Genomic DNA, 23,744 nt, shown 5'->3' on the forward strand with positions numbered 1-23,744 from the left:
CCTCTGTTTACCTGATTCCTGGGAAAAAAAAATCTCAGTTTAGTCAGTACTTGATTCATCTTGCCTAAAGTATTTGACTTGAGGTCTAAACAACTAAGTGGCTTTAGGCATCTTCTCTCATCCTGATTCACTGCTAGGTCAGCAACTTGGTAGACTGACAAAGTAGAAATGGTGTTAGATGAAGAGTTAGCCGGGGCTAGTGCTTAAGTGACAAGTTAGCTTAGAATATAATAATCTGACCATTGAAGACTTGGCAGTACCTCTTTGCTGGTCTTTAACACAGGAAAGGTGAACTAGACAGTCTCTTTGGTCTTTCTCAGCCCTGCATTATATTGTTTAATTTTTCTACTCAGAGATGACTCAAGTACATGGAAATATCCTTAGGTGTAGTGTTATCTTTCAATAATATCTATTCAATAATCTCTAGCTACAAAATGTTGGTAAGAAAAAGATCCCTTAAAAATGCTTCTGAGTTCTTTGGGGCAGAAGTGCAAGAAGAATGCTTTCTGTAATTAAAAGGGCAGGGGCATTTGTGAGGGCCAGGGAGAAGAGGCTGGGATGTCACCCTAGGCTGAAAATGACTACTATATACACAATGGAACTTGGCAGTCTAGATTGTTTTGGCTTTATTTCCATTCACTTAAAACAAGTATGTGTGGGAAGGAGCTTGTGGGAAATGGGGGTGGAAGAGATATAATTTATTTTGGGTATTGTGTATTAGTCATTTTTTTGTCCACGAAGTCACCACCTGAAAGAAACAAGACAGCAATAGACGTCATTCATAAGCAATACGTTTTGTTTTAAGAGAGACTTTTATGGATGTGATTAAGCCCTGTTAAACATCCTATGCCACTGGGGCCGGAAGCATTCTCATTGTGTATTCTCACTTGTGAAACACCATGACTCAGGAAATACATGAACTTTTAAAACTATTCTGGCTGAATCCATATCTGCTTTGGAAACTAGGAAAGGGCAATAGAATGATCTGATCATTGAAGCCTTGATTATGTAAAAACTGAGTCATAAATCACCCAGATAATTTCCAAAATTTGCTATGTCCTTGTTTTGAAAGTAAATAATGTTGCTTTAACATTCAAAAGCAACTTATTTTTTTATTTAACTATAATACTTCAAATTCTGTCCATGGTAATTTACTGGTACATTTGGAGCAATCATTATACACACATTTACAGTAATTCTTCACAATGTTGCATGTAATGGTCTTAATCTAAAACTGGTGGACAGGATTATTTTTGGAGTAACCTCAGTATTTTGCTAGAAGGAAAATAAAAGTCTTTATAAAAAGAAAGAACAAATAGCCTTTTATTAAAGTAAAGCCCTGGGTTAATACATGTATCCAGAGAACTTATTGACTAAACAGATACTGCAGAGGACAATCTGAAAGGGTGACAACCACGGATTGAGTGTGTGATGTGAGTTTTTTCCTTTTTCAAATATGGCCATAATTATAAAATATTCCAGACTACATTGACACTCCAAATAATGAAACCCATATTTGATTTACATTTTCAAATTTGAAAACACTTTAACATTCTTTTGAGAAACAGCACATGGTAAATAACACCATTTTTTATAAACTTGAGTAAGTAGTGACTTGTCACTTCATCTGGGCATAAAAATCTCTCTTACAGCCTAGTGGTATATATGCATCACATGATGTTTGTGAAATTAGTTCCAAATACTAGATTGATTTTTTTTTTTTACAACTGGTTCTATCTACAGGGTATATAACTAAATGTAAAATACCAAAATATTTAATTTGACCTACCACTTCTGAGTTTAACAAACACTGTCATGTAATGAAGATCTAAAACCAAAGACAATGGCAAAAGCCAGAACAAATAAATGAGGCCATGTATATCCAAAAATCAAAAGAAGGCACTTAACACGACTTGTAAGTTTAATGCTTTTATAAGTTTTTTATTGATTCAAAGAAAACCTCAAGTATAACAAGTTCTTGTAGAGGATCTAAGGTTGGTTGGCAGCACTTGTTATCTGGGTATTCTTTGACATACTCAGGATATAAAATTGATGAGTGACTTTGTGGAGAGTAAGATACAAGGCACTCCCGGAAGGCTTATTTTTCTAACCTTTGTTAATTGACTTAACCTTTGAATTTTAAAGGTTTCAGGCTATCTTCTGATGGATTTTTTTTGTGCCAATCTCTCATTGTATGATACTTGAAGGTAGAAAAAAACTTTGAAAGGTTTGTAAACTGAGAATTGTTCAAGGATCTTTCTAAGAGTGAGGTTTGATTTCCAATGATTTGTTTACCTTCACCATCTATTTTGGAAACATTGCATGTAGTTGAATTAAAAGTATACTTCATCTTATTTTTTAAATATTTAATTTTGTTAAAATATACATAACATAAAATGTGCCATGTTAATCATTTTTAAATGTATACTTTAGTGGTGTGAAGAACATTCACCTTGCTCCAGAATGCTTTCTATCCTACAATCAATCTCCAGAATCCTTTTCATCCTACAAGACTAAAATTCTGTACTCATTAAACAATAACTCTATATTCCCCTGATACCCTTGTCAGTCCCCAATCTACTTTGTTTTTAGGGATTTGACTATACTAGGTACCTCATATAAATGGAATCGTACAGTATTTGTGTTTTTGTGACTGGCTTATTTCACTTAGCATAATGTCATAAAAGTTCATTCATATTGTAGCGTGTGTCAGAATTTCCTTCCTTTTTAGGGCTGAATAGTAATATTTCATTATATGCATAAACCACATTTTGTTTATCCATTCATCTGTTGGTAGACACCTGGGTTGCTTCCACCTTTTGGCTATTGTGAATAATGCTATTATTCACAGTAGGATGTGAACAAAGGTATATAAATCTCTTGGAGATCATCTCATATATTTATTATACTTTAAGTTCTGGGATATATGTGCAGAACGTGCAGGTTTGTAACATAGATATACACATGCCATGGTGGTTTGCTGCACCCATCAACCCGTCATCTACATTACGTATTTCTCCTAATGCTATACCTCCCCTAGCCCCCCACCAACCGACAGGCCCCAGTGTGTGATGTTCCTCTCCCTGAGTCCATGTGTTCTCATTGTTCAACTCCCACTTATGAGTGAGAACATGCAGTGTTTGGTTTTCTGTTCTTGTGTTAGTCTGCTGAGAATGATGATTTCTAGCTTCATCCATGTCCCTGCAAAAGACATGAACTCATGCTTTTTTATGGCTGCATAGTATTCCGTAGTGTATATGTGCCACATTTTCTTTATCCAGTCTATCATTGATCAACATTTGGGTTGGTTCCAAGTCTTTGCTATTGTGAACAGTACCACAATAAACATACACGTGCATATGTCTTTATAGTAGAATGATATATACTCCTTTGGGTATATACCAAGTAATGGCATTGCTGGGTCAAATGGTATTTCTGTTTCTAGATCCTTGAGGAATCACCACACTGTCTTCCATAATGGTTAAGCTAATTTACACTCCCACCAACAGTGTAAAAGCATTCTATTTCTCCACATCCTCCCCAGCATCTGTTGTTTCCTGATGTTTTAATGATCATCATTCTAACTGGTGTGGGATGGTATCTCATTGTGGTTTTGATTTGCATTTCTCTGATGACCACTGATGATGAGCTTTTTTTCATATATCTGTTGGCTGCATAAATGTCTTCTTTTGAGAAGTATCTATTCATTTTCTTTGCCCACTTTTTGATGGGGTTGTTTTTTTTTCTTGTAAATTTGTTTAAGTTCTTTGTAGATTCTGTATATTAGCCCTTTGTCGGATGGATAGATTGCAAAAATTTTTTCCCATTCTGTAGGATGCCTGTTCACTCTGATGACAGTTTCTTTTGCTGTGCAGAAGCTCTTTAGCTTAATTAGATCCCATTTGTCAATGTTGGCTTCTGTTGCCATTGCTTTTGGTGTTTTAGTCAGGAAGTCTTGGCCCATGCCTATGTCCTGAATGGTATTGCCTAGGTTTTCTTCTAGGGTTCTTATGGTTTTAAGTCTTATTTTTAAGTCTTTAATCCATCTTGAGTTAATTTTTGTGTAAGGTGTAAGGAAGGAGTCCAGTTTCAGTTTTCTGCATATGGCTAGCCAGTTTTTCCAACAGCATTTATTGAATAGGGAATCCTTTCCCCATTGCTTGTTTTTGTTAGGTTTGTCAAAGATCAGATGGTTGTAGATGTGTGGTGTTATATCTGAGGCCTCTGTTCTGTTCCATTGGTCTATATCTCTGTTTTGGTACCAGTGCCATGCTATTTTGGTTACTGTAGCCTTGTAGTATAGTTTGAAGTCAGGTAGCGTGATGCCTCCAGCTTTGTTCTTTTTGCTTAGAATTGTGTTGGCTATGTGAGCTCTATTTTGGTCCATATGAAATTTAAAGTAGTTTTTTTCTAATTCTGTGAAGGAAGTCAATGGTAGCTTGATGGTTAGCATCAAATCTATAAATTACTTTGGGCAGTATGGCCATTTTCACGATATTGATTCTTGCTATCCACGAGCATGGAATGTTTTTCCATTTATTTGTGTCCTCTCTTATTTCCTTGAGCAGTGGTTTGTAGTTCTCCTTGAAGAGGTCCCTTCACATCCCTTGTTAGTTGTATTCCTAGGTATTCTATTCTCTTTGTAGTGATTGTGAATGGGAGTTCACTTGTGATTTGGCTCTCTGATTGTCGATTATTGGTGTATAGGAATGCTTGTGATTTTTGCACATTGCTTTTGTATCCTGAGACTTTGCTGAAATTGCGTATCAGCTTAAGAGGATTTTGGGCTGAGATGATGGGGTTTTCTAAATATACAATCATGTCATTTGCAAACAGAGGCGATTTTACTTCCTGTCTTCCTGTTTGAATACCCTTTATTTCTTTATCTTGCCTGATTGCCCTGGACAGAAATTCCAATACTATGTTGAATAGGAGTGGTAAGAGAGGGCATCCTTGTCTTGTGCTGGTTTTCAAAGGGAATGCTTCCAGTTTTGGCCCATTCAGTATGATATTGGCTGTGATTTGTCATAAATAATTCTTATTTTGAGATACATTCCATCAATACCTAGTTTACTGAGAGTTTTTAGCATGAAGGGGTACTGAGTTTTATCAAAGGCCTTTTCTGTGTCTATTGAGATAATCATGTGGTTTTTGTCATTGGTTCTGTTTATGTGATGGATTATGTTTATCGATTTGCATATGTTGAGCCAGCCTTGCATCTCAGGGATGAAGCTGACTTGATCATGGGGGATAAGCTTTTTGATGTGCTGCTGGATTCAGTTTGCCAGTATTTTATTGAGGATTTTCACATTGATATTCATCAGGGATATTGGCCTGAAATTTTCCTTTTGTTGCTGTTGTGTCTCTGCCAGGTTTTTGTATCAGGATGATGCTGGCCTCGTAAAAGGAATTAGGGAGGAGTCCATCTTTTTCTACAGTCTGGAATACTTTTAGAAGGAATGGTACCAGCTCCTTTTTGTACCACTGGTAGAATTTGGCTGTGAATCTGTCTGGTCCTGGACTTTTTTTTTGGTTGGTGGGCTATTACTGCCTCAATTTCAGAAATTGTTATTGGTCTGTTCAAGGATTCTACTTTTTCCTGGTTTAGACTTTGGAGGGTGTAAGTGTCCAGGAGTTTATCCATTTCTTCTAGAATTTCTAGTTTATTTGTGTAGAGGTGTTTGTAGTATTCTATGATGGTAGTTTGTATTTCTGTGGGATCAGTGGTGATAACCCCTTTATCATTTTTTTATTGCATCTGTTTGATTCTTCTCTTTTCTTCATTAGTTTGGCTAGCGGTCTATTTTGTTGATCTTTTCAAAAAACCAGCTCCTGGATTTATTGATATTTTGAAGGGTGTTTCATGTCTCCATCTTCTTCAGTTCCGCTCTGATCTTAGTTACTTCTTGTCTTCTGCTAACTTTAGAAATTGTTTGCTCTTGCTTCTCTAGTTCTTTTAATTGTGACGTTAAGGTGTCGGTTTTAGATCTTTCCTGCTTTCTGTGGTAGGCATTTAGTGCCATAAATTTCCCTCTAAACACTGCTTTAGCTGTGTCCCAGAGATTCTGGTACATTGTGTCTTTGTTCTGATCGGTTTCAAACAACTTATTTATTTCTGTCTTAATTTTGTTATTTACTGAGTAGTCATTCAGGAGCAGGTTGTTCAGTTTCCATGTAGTTGTGTGGTTTTGAGTGAGTTTCTTAATCCTGAGCTCTAATTTGATTGCACTGTGGTCTGAGAGACTGTTTGTTATAATTTCTGTTCTTTTGCATTTGCTGAGGAGTGTTTTACTTGCAATTATATGGTCAATTTTAGAAAAGCGTGATGTGCTGAGAAGAATGTATATTCTGTTGATTTGGGGTGGAGAGTTCTATAGATGTCTATTAGGTCCACTCGGTACAGAGCTGAGTTCAAGCCCTGAATATCCTTGTTAATTTTCTGTCTCATTGATCTAATATTGACAATGGGGTGTTAAAGTCTCCCACTATTATTGTGTAGGAGTCTAAGTCTCTTTGTAGGTCTCTAAGAACTTGCTTTATGAATCTGGGTGCTCCTGTATTGGGTGCATATATATTTAGGATAGTTAGCTCTTCTTGTTGCGTTGATCCCTTTACCATTATGTAATGCCCTTCTTTATCTCTTTTGATCTTTGTTGGTTTAAAGTCTGTTTTATCAGGGAGACTAGGATTGCAACCCCTGCTTTTTTTGCTCTCCATTTTCTTGGTAGATCTTCCTCCATCTCTTTATTTTGAGCCTATGTGTGTCTTTGCACATGAGATGGGGCTCCTGAATACAGCACACTGATGGCTCTTGACTCTTTATCCAATTTGCCAGTCTGTGTCTTTTAATTGGGGCATTTAGCCCATTTACATTTAAGGTTAATATTGTTATGTATGAATTTGATCCCGTCATTATGATGCTAGCTGGTTATTTTGCCTGTTAGTTGATGCAGTTTCTTCATAGCGCCAATGGTCTTTACAATTTGGTATGTGTTTGCAGTGGCTTTTACCAGTTGTTGCTTTCCATGTTTAGTGCTTCCTTCAGGAGCTCTTGTAAGGCAGGCCTGGTGGTGACAAAATCTCTCAGCATTTGCTTGTCTGTAAAGGATTTTATTTCTCCTTCGCTTATGAAGCTTAGTTTGTCAGGATATGAAATTCTGGGTTGAAAATTCTTCTCTTTAAGAATGTTGAGTATTGGCCCCCACTCTCTTCTGGCTTGTAGGGTTTCTGCTGAGTGATCTGCTTTTAGTCTGATGGGCTTCTTTTTGTGGGTAACCCAAACTTTCTCTCTGGCTGCACTTAACATTTTTTCCTTCATTTTAACCTTGGTGAATCTGATGATTATGTGTCTTGGGGTTGCTGTTCTCGAGGAGTATTTTTGTGGTGTTCTCTGTATTTCCTGAATTTAAATGTTGTCCTGTCTTGCTAGGTTGGGGAAGTTCTCCTGCATAATAACCTGAAGAGTGTTTTCCAGCGTGATTCCATTCTCCCCGTCACTTTCATGTACACCAAGCAAACGTAGGTTTGATCTTTTCACATAGTCCCGTGTTTCTTGATGGCTTTATTCATTCCTTTTCATTCTTTTTTCTCTAATCTTGTCTTCACACCTTCTTTAAGTTGATCTTCAATCTCTGATATCCTTTCTTCTGCTTGATCAATTTGGCTATTGATACTTGTGTATGCTTCACGAAGTTCTCATGCTGTGTTTTTCAGCTCCATCAGGTCATTTATGTTCCTCTCTGAACTGGTTATTCTAGTTAGCAATTCATCTAATAACCTCTTTTCAAGGTTTTAGCTTCCTTGCATTGGGTTAGAACATGCTCCTTTAGCTTGGAGGAGTTTATTATCCACCTTCTGAAGCCTACTTCTGTCAATTCATCAAACTCATTCTTCATCCAGTTTTGTTCCCTTGCTGGTGAGGAGTTGTGATCCTTTGGAGGAGAAGAGGCTTTCTGGGTTTTGGAATTTTCAGCCTTCTTGTGTGGGTTTCTCCCCACCTTCGTGGACTTATTTACTTTTAGTCTTTCATTTGGTGACCTTCTGATGTGGTTTCTGAGTGGATGTCTTTTTTGTTGATGTTGATGCTTTTCCTTTCTGTTGTTAGTTTTCCTTCTAACAGCCAGGCCCGTCCGCTGCAGGTCTGCTGGGGGTCCACTTCAGATCCTGTTTGCCTGAGTATCAGCAGCAGAGGCTGCTGAACAGCAAAGATTGCTGCCTGTTCCTTCATCTGGAAGCTTTGTCCCAGAGCGGCACCTGCCAGGTGCCAGCGAGATCTCTCCTGTATGAGGTGTCTGTCGGCCCCTGCTGGGAGGTATCTTCCAGTCAGGAGACATGGGGGTCAGGGACCTTCTTGACGAGGCAGTCTGACCCTCAGCAGAGCTCAAATGCTGTGCTGGGAGATCCGCTACGCTCTTCAGAGCCAGCAGGCAGGGACGTTTAAATTGGCTGAAGCTGGGCCCACAGCCACCCCTTCTCCTAGGTGCTCTGTCCCAGGGAGATGAGAGTTTTATCCATAAGACCCTGACTGGGGCTGCTGCCTTTTTTTTGGAGATGCCCTGCCCAGAAAGCCAGCTCATATTTTTAATAAAAATTTTATTCCTAAATATTGGAGAAGAAACAATTTTTGAGACTGTCAATCTAAAATATACACTTAATTCTTTCTTAATAAATTCTGAGCAGATTATATAGATGAACTATTCCCTGAATGATCAGTGTTATGACCTCTCTTCCTTGTGAGGACTTCCAGCGTGACAAACTATATTGACCTGATATTGACCTTTCCTTTGCATTTAATGCATAAACAAAAAAAGTTATAGGTGAAATTAAATAAGATCAGTTGAGACCCCTGATTTTTAAAGCAAAATCAAAACGTGTGCTTGATTCTGCTTTGAGAATCATGGAATAATTGGAATGAACATTGGAATGATCTTTAAATAGATCAGATATGTTCCCAATGAAGTAAAATGTGTTCTCATTTCACCTTTTAAATTTTACCTTACTGACTTAAGAGCACTCCCTTCACTATTATCATTTCATTAATTCAGTCATGCATTCTATTCCATTCTATGAATCTTTATAGAGCTCCCACTGTTTCAGGCACTTTTCTAGGTGCTCAGCATATAGCTATAAACAATACAACAAGGTCCTAGCCTATATAATTACTTATGTTAGATACTGACATATATTTACAATAAACAAGTAATAATTCATAAATAACAAATCGCTTGGTGGAAAGTGAGTAAGCCTTACAAAGGACATAGGGTGGGCAATATTGTAGCTTGCATTTTATTGGCAGTGCAATAGAAAGTTCCTGGCTAGTTCTGAGAAGCAGAGTACCATGCTCTGCTTTAAGCTTTTAAATGCCACTCTGGCTTTTGAATGGAGAAGAGAACTTGAGGGCCCAAGAGTAAGGGCAGAATCCCAGGGACCAGTTAGGAAGCGTTGCATTAGTCTAGATGAGTAATAATAGTGACCTATCGTGGGACTTCACCTTGTGATCCTGTGAGTCAATTCTCCTTAATAAACTCCCTTTCATATATACGTATATTCTATTTGTCTGTCCCTCTAGAGAACCCTAATACAAGCATATTGATAGTAGTAGTGACAGTTACACATGCCAGTTAAATTTGGGGTGTCTGTTACTTGTGGCTCTCAAGTCCCACGATAGGTCATCAGCAAGCTGAGGAGCAAGGAAGCTAACACTGGCTCAGTCCAAGTCCCAAAACCTCAAAAGTAGGGAAGCCAACAGTGCAGCCTTCAGTCTGTTGCCAAAGATCCAAGAGCCCCTGGAAAACCACTGGTGTAAGTCCAAGAGTCCAAAAGCCGAAGAACTTGGAGTCTGATGTTCAAGGGCAGGAAGCATCCAGCATGGGAGAAAGATGAAGGCCAGAAGACTCAGCAAGTTTGCTATTTCCACCTTCTGCCTGCCTGCTTTTTTCTAGCTGCACTGGCAGCCAATTGGATGGTGCCCACCCATATTGAGGGTGAGTCTACCTCTCTCACTCCACTGACTCAAATGTTAATCTTCTCTGGCAACACTGTCACAGACACACCCAGGAACAATACTTCGCATCTTTCGGTCCAATCAACTTGACAATATTAACCATCACAATGCTTAAATGTGCTTTTGGCCATTTGTGTGTGTCTTTTGTTTTTTAATTTACCTCCTGTCAGATTGCTTATTTTTCTGGTTTAGTTTTTTTCCTTATCAATGTACAATAACTTTTAATATATTAAAGAAATTAAACATTTTGAGTGAGGTATAATGAGAAGCATTTATTTTTCACATTTTAAAATTTGCCTTCAAAGTTTAATGATTTTGTCATACAGATATTTTACATTTTTATATAGTCAAATATAAAAATATCATGTTGAATTCTTTTCAGTTTTTCCTGAAGGTGGAGGGTGGGAGGAAAGAGAGGAGCAAAAACAAATAAATAAAATAACTCTTGAGTACTAAGCTTAATACCTGGTTGATGAAATAATCTGTACAACAAACTTTTAGGACAGAAATTTACCTGTATAAGAAACCTTCACATGTACCACTGAACCTAAAATGAAAGTTACAAAAAAGAAACAATAACCCTGTCTACCTAGAGGAGACTAAGTAATTTCATATGTGTTTTCTTCTATCTTAAAAGATTTATTTGATTTTTTATAATATTTATAGAAATATTATAAATACACCTTAAAAGTAAACAAAATTATCTTTAATCAAACACTATAACCCATTACCTTGATATTTATAATTTCAGAGTCTGTAAACAATGTTATATTGTACTGTTTTAACATATGTTCACCAAATACATATATTGCACATTTTTTATATCATCTCATACTTTTTATAACATTTTAATAACTTCAGTATGTCTTTATTTCACTTATTATATTCAGGTACGCTCTGTGTTGGATGTTTTCAATTTTCTTCTAGTGTAAACGGTGTTGCTAAGATACATTGGTAATGAAATTTTTATGGATGTTCATGACTATTTCCTTAGCATCTTCTTCTAACGTAAGTTTGTATGTCAGCAGTACTTCTACTGTAAAACCTTGAGCAGGGTGATAGAAGAGTACTTTTGAAGTTGGACTGTGAAGGCAGCCTGCCTTAGTTAGACCCCTGGTCCTGCCCCCTGCTAGCTATGTCACCTAGGAATGTCACAAATACCCTCTGTGTGTCATTTTTCTCACTTCTGTAGTGTCCACCATCTATAATAATACCTACACCTCAAGACTGTTATGAAGATTAAGTGAGCTAATATACACAGTAGCTTAAAAGAATGTCTTGGCATTCAGTGAGAAATTTATTTCTTACTACGTACTGCTGAATTGTCCTAAATATGGTGTCTGTTTACAATTTTTAAAAAAATAAAAAAATTCCTATTTATACAGTCTTGTTATTTTTAAAATCCCATTTGAAAATTTAAAATGTTGTATTACTGTTTTAATTTGCATCTACTTAGCTTTCTAGCAAAAATGAACATTTTAAATCTATGTTAATTGCTGATGTATATTTATCCATTTCTGAATTGCTTGCTTAGGCATTTTCCAAAATTTCCATTGGGATATTTATTTGTCCCTTATTTATTAAGATTTTAAAGATGTATTGATATTAACTCTTATATGCTGCAAATATTATCTCCTGTCAGATGTTAATTTTTCACCCAACATTTATTTAGCGGAAGAAACTGTGGTATCACACTCTTTTATAAAAATACTTTAACACCAGCATGTTCACTAAATTGCTGGAAACTTGTAGACATTATGTGAGTTAAGTATAAAGTTGACAGATTCAAGTTAATAAGGCAAAAGCTTGAATTTAGAATTAAATTTAGAATTAAATTTTTTTAATGAAAGAATATTTCATAATATATTTTAAGTAGGATATGTGTATGAGAGAGAGAGAGATAAGAGAAAATTGAGTCTTCTTGGCAATTCTTGATAAGATTTAGACCATACCTAGTTAGCCCTATAAACAGAGACTTCCAGGTGGCTGTCTGGAGTAGTTCTATGAAATAAGATAGGCACTTCACCAAAGCTGCAGTTGTTTGAGTGTTAAGACCTGCAAGGGGAAGTAGAGTGCCTTCCCTGGGAAGACAAGACCCAGTTTTCTTGGAGACACACAGGCAGCAAGATTAAAGTCTAATCTCTTTTCCATTGGTGTGCACCAATTCAGCTGAGAGTGTGAAAATCTCTATTCCTCTCTACTATCTTTAGCTACCACTCCCTGCCATTTCATTACCCACAGGAACAGTCTAGGAGGAAAAATTAAAACTTGCTTAGTTTCCTATCTTGTGAGCCTGTATTTCTAGTGTAAAATCCCACTCATTTGAAGGACAAAATATCCTCTAGATCCATCTTTGAAATTTAGAAAGCTAGTCTTTATTACAATAAGGCAAAAGTAATCCCTAAAGCTGAAATTTTAGAAAGATTTACAAATACATTCATCTTAAAAATTAATGGTTCCATTATTTATATGTTTGTCTTCAGTTCATCTGCTGCATATTTGGGCTCATGGCAAAATAAGATTCTTAATTTTCTTTCAAATGATTAGTCAATCTTTCCAGTTCCATTAATTTGAAACACACTAATTCAGCATGCCTTCAGAATATGATATTTATGATATTGAAATTCATATATAAAGTGAACTTTACTACTACACCAGTACAAATACTGTTTTTATCATCATGAATTTTTTGTATGTTTTACTGTCTGGGAGGCTAGTAAGTGCCCTCCTTCTGACTCTTGTCCTTTAACATTTTATTGGCTGATCTTTCTATTCTTCCCAAAAAGAAGTGTTGAACTTAGGAGAAAAAAAATTAAAACTGTTCCTTCCAGAAGGAATTTTTATTCTAATTTTTGAAAAAAATCTATATAAATGTGTTGGGGATAGCTGTTTATGGCATTTTCCCATCTGAGAATATTACATACATATATAATTAAGATGTTATTTTATGTCCCTGAAAAGAATGTAATAATACTCTGAATATTTTGATAATATATGGATATACAATGACTACGCATTTTTGGATATTTAATATTTTAAAATTTGAATAATCAATGAGATATGGCCTTTCTCATGTATTCTACCAGAGAGTTACTGATAAATAGCAAGAGTACTAGTTGTCACACATTTATTTTTCATCTGGATATGTGAGCAAATTACCTTGGTTTAAATAGTACTTTATTCTCTCTAAATTTCTAGATAGATAATTATATCATCTGCAGACAGGTGGTGTTACTCTTTCCTTTTCTAATAGCAATTACTTGTTTTCTTTAGAACTCTCTCACCTAGCATGAACTTCCAAGATATTGTTAAGTAACTGCAGTGAAAATTAATTTACCTTAAAGTTTTGCTGTAGTTTAAGACTTTTTATCATGTTAAAGAAAAATAATCTTCTTTAACAGTTAGGAATGGGAGTTCATTCTTATCAAATTTTAATTAAAAATGATTATTCAGTCCAGGCACAGTGTCTCACACCTGTAATCCCAGCCCTTTAAGAGGCTGATGTGGGCGGATTGCTTGAGCCCAGAAATTCTAGACCAGCCTGGGCAACATAGCGAGATCCTGTCACTACAAAAAGTATTAAAATTAGCCAGGCATGGTGGTGCACATAGTCCCAGCTACTTGGGAGACTGAGGCAAGAGAATCACCTGAGTCCAGAAGTTGAGGCTGCAGTGAGCCATGATCACACCACTGCACTCCAGACTGGGTGACAGAGTGAAACCCTGCCTCAAAAAAAAAAAAAAAAAAAATTCAGTACTTTCTATGACCCCTATCCTAAGAACTTTACCTATATGATTCCACTGCAACCTCACCTCTATAAATCAGGACTCTTATAACTCCAGTTATACAAATTAGGATATTATATTTTAAATAATTAGAAAACTTTTCAAGTACTATGTTTGAAAGTAGTCGCTGAGTTTCAGAATTCTACTCTTAATATCCTATGCTCTTTCTTATTGGGACATTTATAAACATAATTGTATTATTCATCTCCTTTGATGTATCATTGTAATGAATTATAGTAATTAACACTTCCATTAAAATTTTTTCTTCGAATTCCCAAAATTGGCCATGCTAGTTGCTATCTACATAGTATTGGACTTTGGTTGATAGCACTTCCAGATAGTAAGCCAGTCCCACTATCTTGAAATTCTGTCTTCATTTGGCTTCTGAAACCAAACACTTCCAGGTTTTCTTTCTTGCTCACATACCAAGCCTTTCAATTTTCTTTTCTGGGTCATTTTTCTCTTCCTTGTGTCCACATATTAAATATTCCTAAGACTCAGTGCTTACATTCTTATTTTCTCAAATTATACCCTGTTTGTAGATCATCTTTTCTGGTCTTGTGGCTTTAAATGTCACCTGCATGCTAACAATATTTAAATGTTTCTGGTTTCAGTTTACCCCACTGAGCTCCAGGATTGTTTATTTAACCAACTTCTTGATTTCTTCATTTGGATTATCTAAGAGAAATTCAAAGTTGGCATAGTCAAAATAAAACTTTAGATAAGTATATATTTTAGTGATTAAAAAGAAGAAAATATGTTTTATATCTACATTAATTTTTTACCATTTCAAACACTCTTCCACATGTCTGTCTAGTATCATATGCCTTCTTCCTGAATAATTTTCTTTAACATTTTGTGTAGCTCAGATATTTTGGCAAGTAATCCTTTAAGATTTTGCTTGTCTGAAAATATTTTATATTTTATCTTCATTTTTGAAGGATACTTTTGCTGGGTATAGAATTCTACATTGCCTTTTTTTTCCATTACTGTAAAAAATGTCACTGCATTGTCCTCTGAATTAAATGATTTCTGCTGTTGTTCTTATCTTTGTTTTTTTTTCTTTTTTTTTTTCTTTTTTCTTTTTTCTTCATCATTCTTGGGTGTTTCTCGCAGAGGGGGATTTGGCAGGGTCACAGGACAATAGTGGAGGGAAGGTCAGCAGATAAACAAGTGAACAAAGTTCTCTGGTTTTCCTGGGCAGAGGACCCTGCGGCCTTCCGCAGTGTTTGTGTCCCTGGGTACTTGAGATTAGGGAGTGGTGATGACTCTTAACGAACATGCTGCCTTCAAGCATCTGTTTAACAAAGCACATCTTGCACCGCCCTTAATCCATTCAACCCTGAGTGGATACAGCACATGTTTCAGAGAGCACAGGGTTGGGGGTAAGGTCACAGATCAACAGGATCCCAAGGCAGAAGAATTTTTCTTAGTACAGAACAAAATGAAAAGTCTCCCATGTCTACCTCCCTCTACACAGACATGGCAACCATCCGATTTCTCAATCCTTTCCCCACCTTTCCCCCCTTTCTATTCCACAAAACCGCCATTGTCTTCATGGCCCATTCTCAATGAGCTGTTGAGCACACCTCCCAGATGGGGTGGTGGCCGTGCAGAGGAGCTCCTCACTTCCCAGTAGGGGCGTCCGGGCAGAAGCGCCCCTCACCTCCCGGACGGGGTGGCTGGCCGGGGGGGGGGCTGACCCCCCACCTCCCTCCCGGACAGGGCGGCTGGCCGGGCAGAGGGGCTCCTCACTTCCCAGTAGGGGCGGCCGGGCAGAGGTGCCCCTCACCTCCCGGACAGGGCGGCTGGCCGGGCGGGGGGCTGACCCCCCCACCTCCCTCCCGGACGGGGCGGCTGGCCGGGCGGGGGGCTGACCCCCCCACCTCCCTCCCGGACGGGGCGGCTGGCCGGGCGGGGGGCTGACCCTCCCCACCTCCCTCCCGGACGGGGCGGCTGGCCGGGCGGGGGGCTGACCCCCCCACCTCCATCCCAGACAGAGCGGCTGGCCGGGCAGAGGGGCTCCTCACTTCCCAGTAGGGGCGGCCGGGCAGAGGCACCCCTCACCTCCCGGACGGGGCGGCTGGCCAGGCGGGGGGCTGACCCCCCCCACCTCCCTCCCGGACGGGGCGGCTGGCCGGGCAGAGGGGCTCCTCACTTCCCGGTAGGGGCGGCCGGGCAGAGGCGCCCCTCACCTCCCAGACAGGGCGGCTGGCCGGGCGGGGGGCTGACCCCCCCACCTCCCTCCCGGACGAGGAGGGCGGACGCTCCTCACTTCTCAGACGGGGTGGCTGCTGGGCGGAGGGGCTCCTCACTTCTCAGACGGGGTGGCCGGGCAGAGACGCTCCTCACATCCCGCACGGGGCGGCAGGGCAAAGGTGCTCCCCACATCTCAGACGATGGGCGGCCGGGCAGAGACGCTCCTCACTTCCCAGATGTGATGGCGGCCGGGAAGAGGCGCTCCTCACTTCCTAGATGGGATGGCGGCCGGGCAGAGACGCTCCCCACTTTCCAGACTGGGCAGCCAGGCAGAGGGGCTCCTCACATCCCAGACGATGGGCGGTCAGGCGGAGACGCTCCTCACTTCCCAGACGGGGCGGCTGCCAGGCAGAGGCTGCAATCTCGGCACTTAGGGAGGCCAAGGCCGGCGGCTGGGAGGTGGTTGTAGCGAGCCGAGATCACACCACTGCACTCCAGCCTGGGCGCCATTGAGCACTGAGTTAACGAGACTCCGTCTGCAATCCCGGCACCTCGGGAGGCCGAGGCTGGCAGATCACTCGCGGTTAGGAGCTGGAGACCAGCCCGGCCGACACATCGAAACCCCGTCTCCACCAAAAAAATACGAAAACCAGTCAGGCGTGGTGGCGCGCGCCTGCAATCGCAGGCACTCGGCAGGCTGAGGCAGGAGAATCAGGCAGGGAGGTTGCAGTGAGCTGAGATGGCAGCAGTACCGTCCAGCTTTGGCTCGGCATCAGAGGGAGACCGTGGAAAGAGGGGAGAGGGAGAGGGAGAGGGAGAGGATATCTTTGTTTTTTGTATGCAATGTGTTTTGATTTTTTCCTGACTTTTGCAGATTTTTTTTTATTCTTCTTCGATAGCTTTACTATATGTCTGTTTGGTATTTATCCTGCTTGGCTTTCTCTGAGCTTTTTGGATCTATGTTTTGATATCTTTTGTTGTGTCTTCAAATATTTCTTCTGCCTCATTTTTCTCTCCTAGTATTTTAACTACATGTTAATGAGATAAGGAAATATTATCCAATATTGGGTGGTCCTTGTTTTATGATTTTTTTTTCTCTGTGTTTCAATTTGAACATATTAAAATTAATCTATACTGACATATTTTTAGTTCACTGATTATTTTACAGCTTGTGGTAAATCTGGTGATCCCATCAAAAGAATGCTTTATCTCTGATATTGTATGTATGCATATGTATGCGTATTTATAATATTTTCATTTGATTTTTTCTAATTTTTCTGCTGAAGTTTCCCACGTGTTTATTCATTTTTTTCCATGTTTTCTGCTAAGGGTTTTGGCATATTAGTCATAGTTATTTCAAATTCCAAACTCTCTCACTGTTACTCTCAGTGCCTGAATTATCTCCGAATCTAGTTATATTGTCTGCTTTAGCTCTTGACCCAGTTGTTTTTCTTTGCTCTATTTTTCGTCTCAGGATTTTTTATTGAATTCTGAAAATGATGTAGTAAAGACTGAGATATACTGTATTCATGGCTGGAAACAGGCATGTCAGGCTGTTGTTGTGGAGACTTGACTTATTCTAGTCAGGAGTTGAGTTATCTTTGGGTTTTGTTGTTGCTATCATTACCTCCAGTAAACCACAGGTTTCAAAGTTCTCTAACAATGGTCTGCTGTTATCTTGTAGTAAGAGTGGGGAATGGGATACCAAAAGGTTTTTATGAATGCCAGAAATGATGGATAGTACCAACCCTTATACTATATATGTTAATACTATACCGTATTTTTTCCTAAACACACATACCTATGATAAATTTAATTTATAAGTTAGGCATAAGAGATTAACAACAATAATAGAGAAAAGTTATAACAATATACTGTAATAAAAATCATATGAATGTGGTCTCTCTCTCTCTCAAAATATCTTCTGGTATTATACTCTCCTATTTTCAAACCATGGTTGACTGTGGGTGACTGAAACTGTGGAAGGTGAAATCATGTATAAGGGGGCACTATTGCTTTTCTTTTCCACCTTTCCTTCAGTTTTTAACCATTCTGGTGTGTCTCAACCACAGAGAGGGCTCTTCCAGAGTCTTTCCCTCTCCCAAAAGTAGACTGCTCTTGTTACTTAGTACTGGGTTCATGGTAGGGGAAGCGAAGTCCTCTGTTACCCTGCTCCAGTTTCAGGCTTAGCCTAACTCAGTGCATGTCAGTCTTATATTTACAGCTATCTCAATGTTCTTACACATCCTTTCCATTGCAGAAATTATCTGTTTTTATCTGTAGTCATTTTTGGGCAAGAGAGAGTTTACTGCCCTTCTGCTAGTGGTAGCAGACTTCTGCTTAGCATTGGTGTACGATCCTAAATCAGAGGTGATGTTCCACCCTTCTGCCACAGGTAGAATAATATTTTTTAAACATATTTTTCCAAGCAACAATGGTTTCTCCAAGTGTCTTTATCTAGAAACAGCAATGTGTTCTATGGTTAGAAAGACTTCCTATTTCTCCCTCAGAGGGGAGACAGATTTTTTTCTATTCATTTCTTAGAATCAGTCATTCTTTGCCTGTGCTCTGAGTCAAAAATGTGTGCTGCTGTCTTCCAGTAGCCTATGTGTTTGCTTCTGATGAGAATGTTATGTAAGTAGTCGAAAGACATCTTCTATTAGCTGTAGATTATTTCATCAAGGCTCATGATAATGGTATCATTAGCCCAGAGGAAAACTCAAATTTTTACACATCCAATTGCTTAAAAAATGTAGTCCAAATAAGCATATTTTTAGTGAGTTAGAGTCTGTCTGCTTTGCATATCCCAGAACATTTCACTCAACGTCTACTAGCCTTAGTTAGATAAGACAAATTCTGGAGTTATAAAAGACTCTAAGCCACTGCTGTCCTTTGAAAATCTTGGTCCTAGAGACTTCTCATGTTGCTGCTTTGTGACATCATGTAGATACACAAGCCCCTCACCAATTACCTTCTCTTGCCCTTGCCCTATTTTCCTTCTGGATGGTAGTCCTGTGCCATTGTCACTGGAAGGTCTCATGCTGTAATATGCGCCCCTCCTGCCCCACCACACATACACATGAAAACCTGTCAAGGTACCACCCTAATAAAACTCATTGTTTGTTAATGCCCCCTTGCTATCATATATATTTTTTTATCAGCCCTGAAATCCTGAACTCACTTCAAGTGGCAATGAAGATGAGGTGATTTTTGGTTATGATCAAGGAATTCATATGGGGGTCTACCCAGTTAGTGAAACAATCATTGGAAAGCCCATACGTTAGTTTGGTATAACATTGCTCCATGCTGTATTGTACTCTTAATATTTTACATGTACCCCCATACCTTATTAGCCTGGCCAAGCAGGAGCACCAATAACTGAGTAAATCCCCACCATTAGAATTGACTTTTGGAGTCAGAGGCCCAGGAAAAGTAGCACCAATATCTGAGTAAATCCCCACCATTAGAATTGACTTTTGGAGTCAGAGGCCCAGGAAAAGTGGTTAGTGCTCCTGTCTGGGTCCCCCACCAGGAAGGTGCTGGATGTTGTAAGACCTGCAGGCCTAAATAGAAAAGAGGGAGAAGTACACACTTCTAGACCAAGGGTTGCCTATCTGTGACCCTGTAACAGCCTACAGTGGCAAGAGCTCCTTTTAGCCAGTGATTTGGGGTGTGCTGAGGCAAGAGGATATCCTTATTCTTGGGGACCGCTACAGCAGGTAAATGAGACAGTGAGGCAGAGACATCAGGCTGAGGCCAGGCTCCTGAGCCTAGCTGGAGGAGTAGCCTTTGGAAGCAGCTAGCACACCTCTGTGATACTCAGTTATGCTGCATGATGTTGTCATTATAGTTTCTCCTTGGAGGGATATTGAGATCCCAAACCTGGGGCCAAACTAGCCTAAGTGTTACTTCAAGTGAATAAAAGCAAGGCAATTTACATCTTTGTTCCTTCCAGAACTTTAAAGTAGCCACTGCCCTGGTGAGCAGACGCTCCAAACTACAACTCATGTGCTGGTCCTTGTTCATGGCAGCTTCTTACCAAGAGGCCACGCAGAGAGTGAGGAGGGGCCTGAAGTCCTGGGGGAGATGTTATGAGGAGAGGAACCTGGGCAGGAGGATTTGTGCTGTCTAGCACAGTGTCACCAGGACTGGGACTGAGATAATTTACCCTCTACTTGACAGTGACCACCCACTAAGTAATGAAGACAGAAAAATCAGAAGGAGAGGGCCAATAAAGAGGACGAGGTTATCACTTGGGTGAGGAAACATGGCCTTTCTTTTACACTGAGACCCAGTTTCTCTTTAAGGAGCTAGCCTGGGAAACAAATGAAAAGGGGCAGCCTGGCCACATAGAATGTATTTGGTGGAGAGTAAGCTCTACCTAACAGGAGCTAAATTTAAACCATTAGCTGCCATAGTACTAGATGCAAAAATGGTATTCCTATTAAAGGATCCTGTAAAATTAGTGCAGAAGGTAGGAATGACCCACATATGAAGCTCTGGTCTTGGTCCACAGGTGCCTTGCTGATGTAGATTTTTATGACTTGGGCAGGTATTCAGCCTACATGAGACCTCATAACAGCCTGGGCAGAGTGTCAACGGAAGATTTTAGCTGAGGCCAAAAATCCTCTCCAACAATTGGGGATATTAGAACGGGCTTATCAGTCAACACACCGCATGTAGTATGATGACTTGGCAAGTCTGGCTGAGTCTGAAATAGGTCGAGTCTATCCAGCTGTTTCTTGGATTGGGGGGTGGTTCTGAAAAATATAAGTTGTCATTACTGGCAATGATGGCTAATGCTAAAATAATTCGAGAGGCCATACATACCCTGGATTTAAAAGAAGCTCAGAGAGCCACATCTCAGGATAACCCGCAAAAATTAAATAGCCCAGGGACTGGAACTCATGGCCAAATCTCATGCCTGGATTACTTACTGGCTGAAGAAGCAGGTGTACCTGCTAACACATCTTTCTGTAGGTAACACTCACTAAGTTTTACAGATAGCCAGGAACAGGTACCAAAGGGGCCGTAATGATACTCTACTCACTAAAAGATTAAATGAATCAAAGTCTTCTCCTCTTCTAATCTATTCTCCAGACTTTCTTCCACTAAATGGGCAGACTACCCGAAAGCAGAATTTGAAACTGTAGCATGTGCCCTTATAGGGTCATTAGAATGCGTTACCACTCACTGGCTCCAAACTCAGGCTTTATGAAGTAATACACAACTTGGATTGTAAAACAACATGGGGCAAAGGGATGGGTTGCTATATACATGAGCCAAAAATAGCCCTGTGTTGTTTATTTCTTCACACCAAGCTGGGACCACTGAGCTCAAAAACCTGTCAGAACTAAATCCAACTTTTTATATATCCAGTTGCTTTAAATATATCCCAAATGAGCGTATTTTTAGCTATTTGTGAACCTACCTTTGCATATTCCATAAAACAGCACCCAACATCTGCTAGCCATAGATTACACAAACCCTAGGATTTAAAAATACCTCAGGCTTCAGAATTCTCTGGCCTAGAGACTCGCCATCATGCTGGACACTTAAATTCCCTTTCCAATTTCTTTCCCCTGAGAGCTCTCTTGACCTCTTGCCCCTGTGTGTAGTCCACCCCACCCCCATTGTCTCTGGAAGATCTCTTTCAGAGGGGGAATTTACCTCCTCAGGCCAAATTATCAAAGTACCCGCTGTCCCCCAAACTGACCTCCTGTGTGTTACTACTGCTTGGTGGTCCTATCTTTCCCGTTGATCAGCCTGCAAACTCCTGAATTCACTTCAGGAAAGAAAGGTCTGGGGAAGTAGACAGGGCTTTTTACTCCCTCGTCCCTACCCCAAAGCCTGTCTGCTAAGACCCAAATGTGGAAGAGATTCCCAAAATAAATAGTGAGATGGATAGATTATGGGGACATCTTGGGAATGACCAAGTTTCCATCCACTTTAAGTAAATGGTGAGAGAGAAAATGAAGCTGCGTTTTATTACATACCATGAATTGGGCTTAAGTTCAGTGGCTAGGTTATATTCACAGTATCTCCTGAGTTTGACCACATTCTACTACTTCCTCTGCTGCCTCTCCAGATTAAAGCACTGTGACATTTTCTTTGGACAATTACAACAGTCTCGTGATATTCCTATGAAAGGATCCTGTAAAATTTATGTCCTTGCAACTCAGATACCCTGCTCCCATGATGTCTGATGTCTATTCTCTAAGTGACAGTTTTTAAAAATATAAGTAAAATTATTTCACTTGACTGCCAAATCCCCCCAAAGGTTTCTCATTATACTTGCTAAAAGTTTCAAAGTCTTTACCATTTGTTCTCCCACTTTATCTCCCATCACTTTCTCCTTTGTTCTATCTTCTGGTATTAACGTTCCTCCTTGGTTCTCTTAAACATATCTGTTATGTTCTTGCCTTAGGCATTTGCATTGGCTGTTCTCTTTGCCAGGAATGCTCTTTCCTACTTATTTCTGTGGCCTTCCCCAGGACGACCTTACCAAGAATAACCTTCCTCCTGTCCATTCCTTACCCTGTTTGCTTTGTCTTCATAGCATTTTAGACATCTAGTGTGCCTTTGTTTCTTTACTATCATCTCCTACTGGAATATAAGCATTGGAAGGTTGGGAACAGCCTCTTGGTTTTATTCACCATCTCTCGAAAGCCTGATACTTGGCAGGTCCTCTGAACATATCTTTGGACTTAATGGGCCAGTGCTTAAAATCAATATTTAGCAAAAGGCAAATATTACTTTCAGAGAAGAAACTTCATGATACGGGAATTAGAATATCAACAAATTAACCATTATTACAATTTTTAATTTGTAATTGAATAGTCAAATTTTATAAGTTTGGCATAGAAATGGAAGAATGTTAATTTCCCAGTACCTTAATCTACAAGCTTGCTTCTGTCACTGTACTGAATGTTTGCCTTACTAAATACATGCTTACTGTCAACTGAAACTGGTGAATGACCAAGATCATTTTTTACTCCTGCTGCTGACAGTGTCCAACTGGTAGTGATGCTATCACCTAATTATTACATTTTTCACCCATCTCCTGACATAACCCCTGAACTTGATTTGTATTATATAATGCAATTTCTTTGAAGCAACCTTATAAACTAAAGTTTGATATAGTATTTGAAAAAAGGATGTTTTCTGAGTATTTTCAGATGTCAGGCTTAGAATTACTGCCTTCATTTATATATTTTATTTCTAAGATTGTTTTGCATTCACTTGCTGTTTTACATAATCACTGCGGGGAAAATGCCCTTAAACTACAGACCCAGAAATGCAGAAATGAAAGCAATGTAATTAGTTTTCAAGATAACAAAAATTGCCTTTGATTTATTGTCTGTAACTCCAATGTAGTTTCCATTTAATGAATATTAATTTTAGCATTTTACCTGAGTGGAATAATAGAAGGAGGTTTGCAGCAGATAAAATATAAGAAATTGATAAAGTTTTGAAATTCTTCTGTTTGGTTACTTCTTCAGCAGTGCCCATCACACTCACTTCATTTTCTGTAAGAAACTATTGATGAAATAGGTCACGTTGGTTGGTTGTGGGTTGTCTGTAAATAAATTATTAAATATTTATTTTATTCAAGAAGTATTTTTCACCTGTAATTGCAATTTTACCACATTTGAATATCTTGCATAGGTATTTGATACGGCAGTACTCAAATCTCTTATATATTATGTAGTTTGTCTTCAGCTAGAAAAAAATGCAAAATTCCCAGTACATTCCTG

At 39.3% G+C, this 23,744-nt stretch overlaps 1 long non-coding RNA gene across 1 annotated transcript in view; it reads right to left on the reverse strand.

Annotated features, from left to right (window-relative positions):
* Window positions 1–595: 595 nt before the first annotated feature.
* The window catches only part of LOC134731058 (uncharacterized), a 772,118-nt gene continuing 748,969 nt past the window's right edge, over window positions 596–23,744 (reverse strand). Inside the window, exons 9-10 of the long non-coding RNA XR_010113121.1 lie at window positions 23,400–23,566; window positions 596–748 (exon numbers count right to left, since the gene is read on the reverse strand). This is a non-coding gene — a long non-coding RNA (uncharacterized LOC134731058). The remainder of the gene's footprint in view (window positions 749–23,399; window positions 23,567–23,744) is intronic.

This window comes from Pan paniscus, chromosome 7, assembly GCF_029289425.2.
Source record: "Pan paniscus chromosome 7, NHGRI_mPanPan1-v2.0_pri, whole genome shotgun sequence".
Taxonomy (NCBI): Eukaryota; Metazoa; Chordata; class Mammalia; order Primates; family Hominidae; genus Pan; species Pan paniscus.